The sequence below is a fragment of the Notothenia coriiceps genome, unplaced genomic scaffold (genome assembly GCF_000735185.1).
Source record: "Notothenia coriiceps isolate Sejong01 unplaced genomic scaffold, NC01 NC01_scaffold00015802, whole genome shotgun sequence".
Taxonomy (NCBI): domain Eukaryota; kingdom Metazoa; phylum Chordata; class Actinopteri; order Perciformes; family Nototheniidae; genus Notothenia; species Notothenia coriiceps.
Genome location: NW_011348503.1, coordinates 133,901 through 142,642, shown reverse-complemented (window position 1 = coordinate 142,642; position 8,742 = coordinate 133,901). Strand labels below are relative to the sequence as shown.

At 40.0% G+C, this 8,742-nt stretch overlaps 1 long non-coding RNA gene across 1 annotated transcript in view; it reads left to right on the top strand.

Moving 5' to 3' along the window:
• Window positions 1-7,878, top strand: part of LOC104949248 (uncharacterized) — a 12,059-nt gene extending 4,181 nt beyond the window's left edge. The window contains exons 2-3 of the long non-coding RNA XR_798786.1: window positions 5,601-5,606; window positions 7,775-7,878. This is a non-coding gene — a long non-coding RNA (uncharacterized lncRNA). The remainder of the gene's footprint in view (window positions 1-5,600; window positions 5,607-7,774) is intronic.
• The last annotated feature ends 864 nt before the right edge of the window (window positions 7,879-8,742 follow it).

The window sequence follows — 8,742 nt, the reverse complement described above, 5'->3', positions numbered from 1 at the left end:
TCTAACTTGCAGCTGAAAATGTTTTAAGAACAGTAGGGCATAATGTTCTAACAATGTTATCAAAAACATTTTAAGAATGTTTTTAGAGAACGTTATCCTACCTTTCAGAAGAACATTCTGGGAACCAAAATAAAAGCTTCCCGCTGAAAACGTTTTAAGAGCAGTAGGGCATAATGTTCTAACAATGTTATCACCAAACATTTTAAGAATGTTTTTAGAGAACGTTATCCTACCTTTCAGAAGAACGTTCTGGGAACCAAACTAAAACTTCCCGCTGAAAACCTTCCTAGAACAATGACTGTAACATTCTCAGAATATTTTTAGAACCAACATTTTTTAGCTGGGATGACGTGTGATTAATTTTGTAATTCCTTGCTTTCCAGAGAACACACCACTGAATACCCTGATCAGCTGGTTACAAATTAATAGAAGAATGTCAATAATGCCTGAGCATTGTGTTACCTTTTAACCATGCGCTTCAAAGACAAATATTACATTCCTGTACCTTTAGTTGTGTCTTTGCCTTGTTGTGTCGTGTTGCTTCCCGGCTTCCCTCTTTTCTTTCTTTCTCTCTCATTTTCTTTCTCTCCTGTTGACTCTGATGCCCAGGCTTCCGCTTAATTGGTATTTCTGTTGAGCTTCTCCGAGTGTGAAACAACAGAGCCTCACACCTCAAATACAGTATTTTTTCATTATTTTGCACACAGTTGTCTGACAGCAGGAAACTCTATTAGCCGAGCTGAATTAAAGGGTGACTAGCAATCGAATTAGGTCTAATTGGGGGCTGATAGTACAGCCTTCAGAGGTGACCTGTTCTGACTCCGGCTACCGCTACATCCTCACACCCCTGGACGCCTTCTTCCTCCCCGCACGAGGTCTGGGTTGTGAGTCTAACTTCTGCAATGACGTAATAATTAAATTGTTACATTATGCAGCACAACAATAGACATCTATTCATAGTGATGCGACGGAGCAGAGTGGGCTGTGAGAGGTGGCAGAGGCTAATTCAGCGAGGCCTTCTCACAAAGACATGGACAATGTCCAGGGTAAAGAGCTGTTGTCTCAGGGCCGAGACCACCCCAGCAAACCTTCACTCACTCACACACAATGGACACTGGTGGCCTCTTGGTCGACACTTTTTAAAGTAATTCACTTTTCATAGAAGGTGTTAAACACATGTCTTTAAAATGTGCAGTGTGAATCCATCATTATTTGTACAACCTCACCTACAAACTTGTATTAACATTTCCTTGAAGAAACACTCTTCTAGTTTGCCTCTGTTTCTGCAATATAATGATGTGTGCTCTTCTATTAGTACTCCGCATTAATCTTTGTGACTATGTGAACCCATTTTAACTGTTCGAACTCACTTTCTAACAGTTAATCAGAATCAAGTTTATTGCCAGGTACGTTTACACATACAAGGAGTTTGCTTTGATATCTGGGGCCTCATTTATAAACGGTGCGTACACACAAAAGATGGCGTACGCCAGTTTCTACGCACTGTTTGCGATTTATAAAAAACTAACTTGACGGGAAAATGTGCGGTCCTCCACTCTGACCCATGCGTACGCACTAAGCACAAAAACGGGAGAGACGAGAAACTGCGACACCGTTGGCAGAAGGAAGAATGGAGAGAAATATGTGGAAATAATACCATAAATAAAATGTTACCTCTCATNAATGCTTTTTTCTTTTTTTCTCTTAATGCATTGCATAAAGATCGGATAGGGAAAAATCGGTATCGGCAAATTGTCAAAATCAAATGATCGGAATCGGATCGGGAGCAAAAAAAGGTGATCGGGACATCCCTATTCTCAAAGAGCCGGGGATATCAGTACCACATTTTGTGAGAATATCCTACAGTTATCCAGACATAAGACTAAAAAAGGAAAATAAATAACCTTCATGATGGAGTTTGAAGAAAACACAAGGGACCACTAAGGTCACTAGGATTCATCCTGTAGAATGTCTGAACAAAATTCCATGGTATTTCATCTTAGCATTGTAAGACCTAGCAACATAAACACCTGAAGAGTCATAGATCAAATGCAACATTTTTTGTTTTAATTTTTCTGTAAAATAATAAAAATCAGATGCATCTGTAGAACTGCTGTTCCAGGTCGTTCTCCAGGAGCCAGGCTTTGCCGCATGGGAACATCCTTTGCACACAGCCAGTTATGAAGTGTCAGAAGCCGTGATGAATAACTCTAATGATCAAGTGTGTGTTCTGGGTCACAGCAGTGAAGAACAGAGTGCAACAAGCCAACAGCTTGTCCTTGCCGTCAGCGCTGCAGCAAAGTAAAAGCCACACAGGCTTACGTGTTAACACACCTGACAAAACGCTCCCTTGCTGATGGAACGCTAAAAGCCCCTCTAAGCAGACCAGAGTTTTCCTCTCGTGCAGGTGACTGCCGGCTGCCACTGTCGGCTCCAATCACGCCGCCTTCTGTACCACGCTGTTCCTCAAACGCTCAAACCCAGCGAGGCTTTTCTCTCACCACCTCTCTCCTCCCCTGTTGTTTTATTCATAGGGCTCGGGTTCATTTGCCAAGTCCTCTGTTGTAGATTTAAGAAGACAAACAGCGGTACAAATCCACCAGAACAGTGTTATACTAAATGACATTTTGCTCTTCCGCCTGGCTAATCGTAAAGAAAACAGTGGCGGATCAGCGCTTAAACCTTGTGTCTTCGGGCAGATATCATGCTCAGTATCGCGGAGGGATCCTTTGAAGTGTTTGTTGTCTTCCAGAGGGCCCCTCGAGGAAATTCTTATACACACACTCACACTTGATCAGACACACACGTATGCATGCTTTTACACACAAGCAAGCACCCTGAGAGTTAATGGAAGGGAAGGTATTAAACAACATGCTCCTGTGTGTATCACTGGTTGCGTATCCCTCTGCCGCTTTAGCACTGCTATGCTAATGTCTCAGCAACAGGATAACCTGAGAGAGCCAATAAAAGCATATTAGGCAAGCACTAACACACACTGTTTGGCACACACACACATAGCAGGAAGGGCAGCAGTAAAAGTATATGTGACAGGTTAATGCACATGCACAGATAAACTCATGATATGTGTAGATTACAGAACACAAGGCAACACACACATACGATGTATAGCTTGAGGCAAGATGCTATAAAAACATTGGAAAAGAAGAGGCTCGCCAAGAAGAGAGCTAACAAAGGCGGGAAGAGAGAACTGTGGGATGGCCCGTTTCTCTTGGGTGAGACTCAACTCTGCAGATTTAGAACAAGGTATCGCTCCAAGAAGCGATATTAAAAATTGTTTTTAGTCATGGTCAGCCAATTAGTTGTTATTCCTTGAGTCACATCTGAATAACTGCCATGCGCCTACTCATAGTTGAATATTTAGCCTTAATGACAGATATTGTTCAAAAAAGACGTCTGAAAATACTCTGTAAAAGCCTAACCTTGCCAACATTGAATGAGAGCTGGCAGGCACTAGCAGCCACACTTTGTGCTGTTACTGTATACTCTTGACTGAACTGATAACAAGCTCAACAGTATGAAGTTAAATGGTTGTGAATTACATTTAAATTATGTGGATTTAGAAAATACACTCCTGTGCAAAATCTTAAGCATGCTTGATGCAAACATGATGCATGCTTGCATCAAGAATGCCTCAACGAAATTTCGAAGTTATCAACAACAACAGTGGGGCTACCCACTACTGAGTTTATTTTTGACACTTTAAGTTCTGTTTATAAAAAAAGGTCTTAAGATTTTGTTCAGGAGTGTATGAAAACTTGGCTAAGTTGACGCCAAAGTCACCTTAATGACTTGGAGCATGGGTTTGGTTGTGTTTCTCCAACAAACTGGCAACTATTTCTTCTTAAGAGAAAGCACTGTCTCATTCTGTCAGCCTCTGACTCACTGACAGAAACAACTTCCTTTCCCCTGTTGCTTGTCTGTGGGCACTCTAAACTGAGCAGCATCACGACGGTCACGCATGACGTGTCCAATAAAGAGACGCTGGTCAGGTTGACACTCCTGTCAGTAGCCAGCTGTTGCTCGACTGCGTCTGCGTATTTTTGCTCTTGTTCGTCTCAGGCTTGTTTTGACAGCAACATTGAAAGCTTGCATGTCTTCTGACTCTTTATCCATCCATCCATCCGAGCAGTCATCTATCTTTCCATCCATCTAATCATTACAGTTATTTAATGAGATGGCACCGAACATCAAGGTTCATTCGCTGTGTGCAGATAAACCCAGATTTAATTAGGCCCAATCGCTGATGATGCTTGCCCTTGCTGGCAAATGCACTGGCTTCACAAAATAATGAAACATTTACATTTAGCCATGTAACCTATGTCTAATTAGTCAGTTGGGTTTCTTAGTTTTTTTACAACAAAGTTCAGCAAAATGACAAACAGATGTATTGCCAATTATCATGTATTCTGAACAGCTCATTATTCCTTCATTTGTTTTCCCCATCATCTATTTAGTTTTTGGCCCTCCGATTTGTACAATTGAGCTTGTGTAGCGGAGCTGAGCGTCGGAGCTGGCAGGACCTGGCAGGACCTGAATGCCCCTCCTTGTGTCTTGACTGGCTCAGCAGTTGCACCTCCAGCCAGTTGAAATCAATGGGGGCAGTGGGCAAATGTGGCTCTGTGTGGAGCAGATGGCAGAAGAATGGCCCTTCCTCCTACTGTGGTGCGCTCAGCAACATACAAATGGGTCAAATCTCACCACCGGTCACATAATATCATGGAGCCAGGGCTCTGGTGTCGTGGGCTTTTGCGGCAAGGGAAATGGGCTGTCGTTGAACATATTTTCCTCAGATCTTGAGTTTGATTACTAATCGCTTGATAAATACTTGAAATCTAAGTAGCAGCTGGTGTCCAGTGCAATTACTGTATCAAGGGGAAAATATAACCCATACCACTTAGAAGTGGAGTCAACAAAGAATTACAGTACCTGTACCTTGTAAATTGTCATCTCATGTCTATCCATGAGGTGCAAAACAAGAGCAGGTGGCTGGCTTTGGTGAACATAAAATAGAACATGGTTAGTGTTCCCAGTGTAAAGTAGAAGGCAATCTGAGATTGCAGACATGCGTCATGGACAATGGTGCATTCATGTGCTCCTCAGATGTTCCCATTTCCTAATTCTGCAAAGGTCAGAACTCGGGTGTATTTATGGACCTGAAGTCATCATTTGAAAACAGCATATATGCTCCAAAGATGGTGTGTTTCATTTTATTTCTCAACGTGTTACAACACAATTACAGCTGTTTATGAGTTGTTATCCAAACTTCACGGAAGTTGACCAGGTTATTTCCCAGTCAGGAAGTTATTTATACAATTATTCCAACATTACATGGATTTCGGACAAATGCTCCATCACGCAGTGTTAACCATAACTTTCATAACCGAAACATAAAGTGTATCCGAACGGGAAATCTGATCCACTCAAAAAAGCTATTTGGTTTCTTGGCTCATTATACATCCTTGCTTCTAGTCTTAATACTAATCTCATTTTAGTACATAGCTTTACTTAAATAAAAAGTTAAATAGATGGTTAGGCAAAATAGATTCAATGTGTTATTTAGTGAGTTTTAGAAGTGCTAGAATGCAATTTGTTTAACTTTAGACAGAGCCAAGCTAACTTTGTCCAGTCTTCATGCTAAGCGAAACTATTTGCACAGACACGAGAGTGGTATCAACCCTTTGTTACTTTTAGTAAGAAAGTGAATACTTTATTTTGCTAATCTTATGAACAACATTTGCAACACTTCAGGAAGTTGTTGAATGTCACTTATCAATAATTATTCCCGCATCTAAATTATTCAGATGTATTTCTTGTACTTGCTTTTGTATATACTCAGACAAGTTCAGGGTACTATTAGTCCACCCTTGACCTTTCTTTGGCCTGCATTGTAAATAAAAATCAATATTTACAAGTAATATGAAGTAGAATAGTGTTAACTTTTGTTATATCTGTTTAGGATTTATGTCTTAATCACTGCACTTCGTCTATATTTCTTGAACCACGCATTAGTGTCAGCCTTTCAGTGGTGAAAGGATATCTGCCAGCACGACTGTCACATATTCACCTTCATATTTTTTTGTTGAGATGTATATTACTTATTCCTTCACTCCTCTTCCTCCTTCACTTCGACTCCCTGTTTCAATGCAGTCATCTCACTGTCCCTGTGTTTCAGTTTTTTTCTAGGTTTCTCCCGGTGTCTTGCCTCTCTCATCACATCCCTTACTTTCCTCTCGCTGCTTTCTTCCCCTCATCTCTGCAGTCGCTTGTCTGCCACAGCAACATGTGGCAGGTGGTGAGGGAAAAGAAAGAGTGAGGCAGGAAAAAAGCACACTGACAAAAGCTCCTTCCCCCGAGCTTGCCCGTAGCTGCAACAAAAAAAAAATACATCAATTACTTCCGTGATTGAATAATGTTAGCACAACTCTGAGGATGTTGCCTCTGTTGAGATGAATGGTGCAGCCCGTAGAATGTTGTGTCGACTTGTGTTTGTTTTGCGCATACAGCCTCACAACCAGTAATTATAGCAACCTGTCGCTGTCTGGCATGGACTGCCAATCAAATCTTGAGAGAGTTATGAACTACAACACAGCAACATCTGTCTAGCAACGGTAGAATCTGATTCGGAGTACAGACTCTAGGAGCTCCAGTTTCACCCAAGAGATAAGCTGACAACTGTGTCAGCAGAATGAGGACAATAGCATCACATGACGTTCCTCTGGTACTCTTTTTGGCAATGTGCAGTCAAGGGTACAGAAATAGTTGTTTATTGAAGGTCATATACAGAACTGTACTAGTAACAAAAAAAACACCAAAACAGTCAAAATAACACATGACACAAAACACCAGAGTCTGTTCATTCTCTTAAAGAAGAATGACCTAAACAAGACTGGAACAAAGTGTATGTACCAGATGTAAATGAAGCCGAATCACTTCTACATATTCTATCAGGGCTGTATGAAAAACATTGTCCTCGTGTAAAATAGATTTTGAAACAAAAATATGCTGAAAAACCATGGATCACTAAGGGAATATTAAATGCATATAAAACGAAAAATAAATTATATAAAGACTTCTTGAAGAATAGATCAGTAGAGGCTGAACAAAAATACAAGACATACAAAAACAAACTAACAAAGATAATACGATGTAGCAAAATGGATCATTACAAGAAATGATTGGAGGATAACATTAAAAACACATGGAATGTATTAATTATCATTATTAATAAAGGAAATGGAAAGGCACAATACCCAAACAGTTTTCTGTCAAAACATAACACAATAATCTATGACATGACCTCAGTTGCTGAAGAATTCAATAAGTACTTTGTCAATGTTGGTCCCTGTTTAGCTGGGGAAATTCCAAATACCGGTAGTAGTGAAGGTGTAGAAAGTAAAGATATATATGTGAAGGAAACTATATTCTTAAGGGGGGCTGATGAAAATTAAATTATTGACACGGTTAAAAAACTTTAGAGTAAAAGGTCTACAAACCGTCATGATATTGACATGTATACAGTTAAAAACATTATCAAATGTATAGCCAAACCACTAACTCACGTCTGTAATCAGCCAATACAAACCGGTGTATTTCCAAATAAAATGAAAACTGCTAAAGTCATACCAATACATACATCTGGAGATAAACATGTACTGTCAAACTATAGACCAATTTCATTGCTCTCATAGTTTTGTAAAATACTGGAAAAAATCTACTATACAAGACAAAATGACTTCATCACCAAACATAATACTCTNTGACGTGGTTGAAATCTTGTCTGCAGAAAACAAAAAACTGAAACAAGCGGTATCAGTGACTGTGTGTTTGATGTGGCTCTTTGCAGTAACATAGAAAAAATGTGGCTCTTAACCTCTGACTGGTTGGCCACCCCTGTTCTAGGGGGAGTCCCCCCAAACTCTTCGTGCCATTTCGTCCGCGCGCATTTTTCAGGGCAACCTCTATTGGGCTCAGGGCCCTCTGTAAATTAGCCTAGATGGCCCACAGGGCCATCTCCCAAAATCCTTAATGTCATGCACTGTAGTAGTGAATGAATGTGTATTAAGAAGAGAAAATAAAGTAAAAGCATTTTGAAAAGCAGCCGAATATTTTAATTGCAAACTTTTGAAAAAAAAAAAAACGTCAACAATAATGTCTAAAATATGTGGAACATGTGAAGTCAGTATGAAGTCTCCATCAGACGGAAAATAATAGGCTGAGACAGTCTGTTAAACTCCAGTCTGTGTGTTTGTGTTTGAGGTGACGACGCTATCAAACACCNATGTTCCATAACTTCTATAACTGCAAATGATGTGGTTCTGTTAGCTCTGAAACCATATTGTTGTTCAAAATGACTTCATCACCAAACATAATACTCTATGAACAACAATATGGTTTCAGAGCTAACAGAACCACATCATTTGCAGTTATAGAAGTTATGGAACATGTTACTAAGGCAATAGAAAAGAAAGAATATACAATAGGGATATTTCTGGACCTTAAAAAAGCATTTGACATGGTTGACCATGAATTATTAATTCAAAAACTACAGAGATATGGCATTAGAGCTACCTACATAACAGGGAACAGTACGTTGAACTACAAAGCCATAACTACTGCAAAGCCACAACTACTGCAGGTCACATGTGGGGTGCCTCAGGGCTCAGTCTTGGGGCCATTATTATTTATTCTGTATATTAACAATATATGTGAAGTATCAAAAAC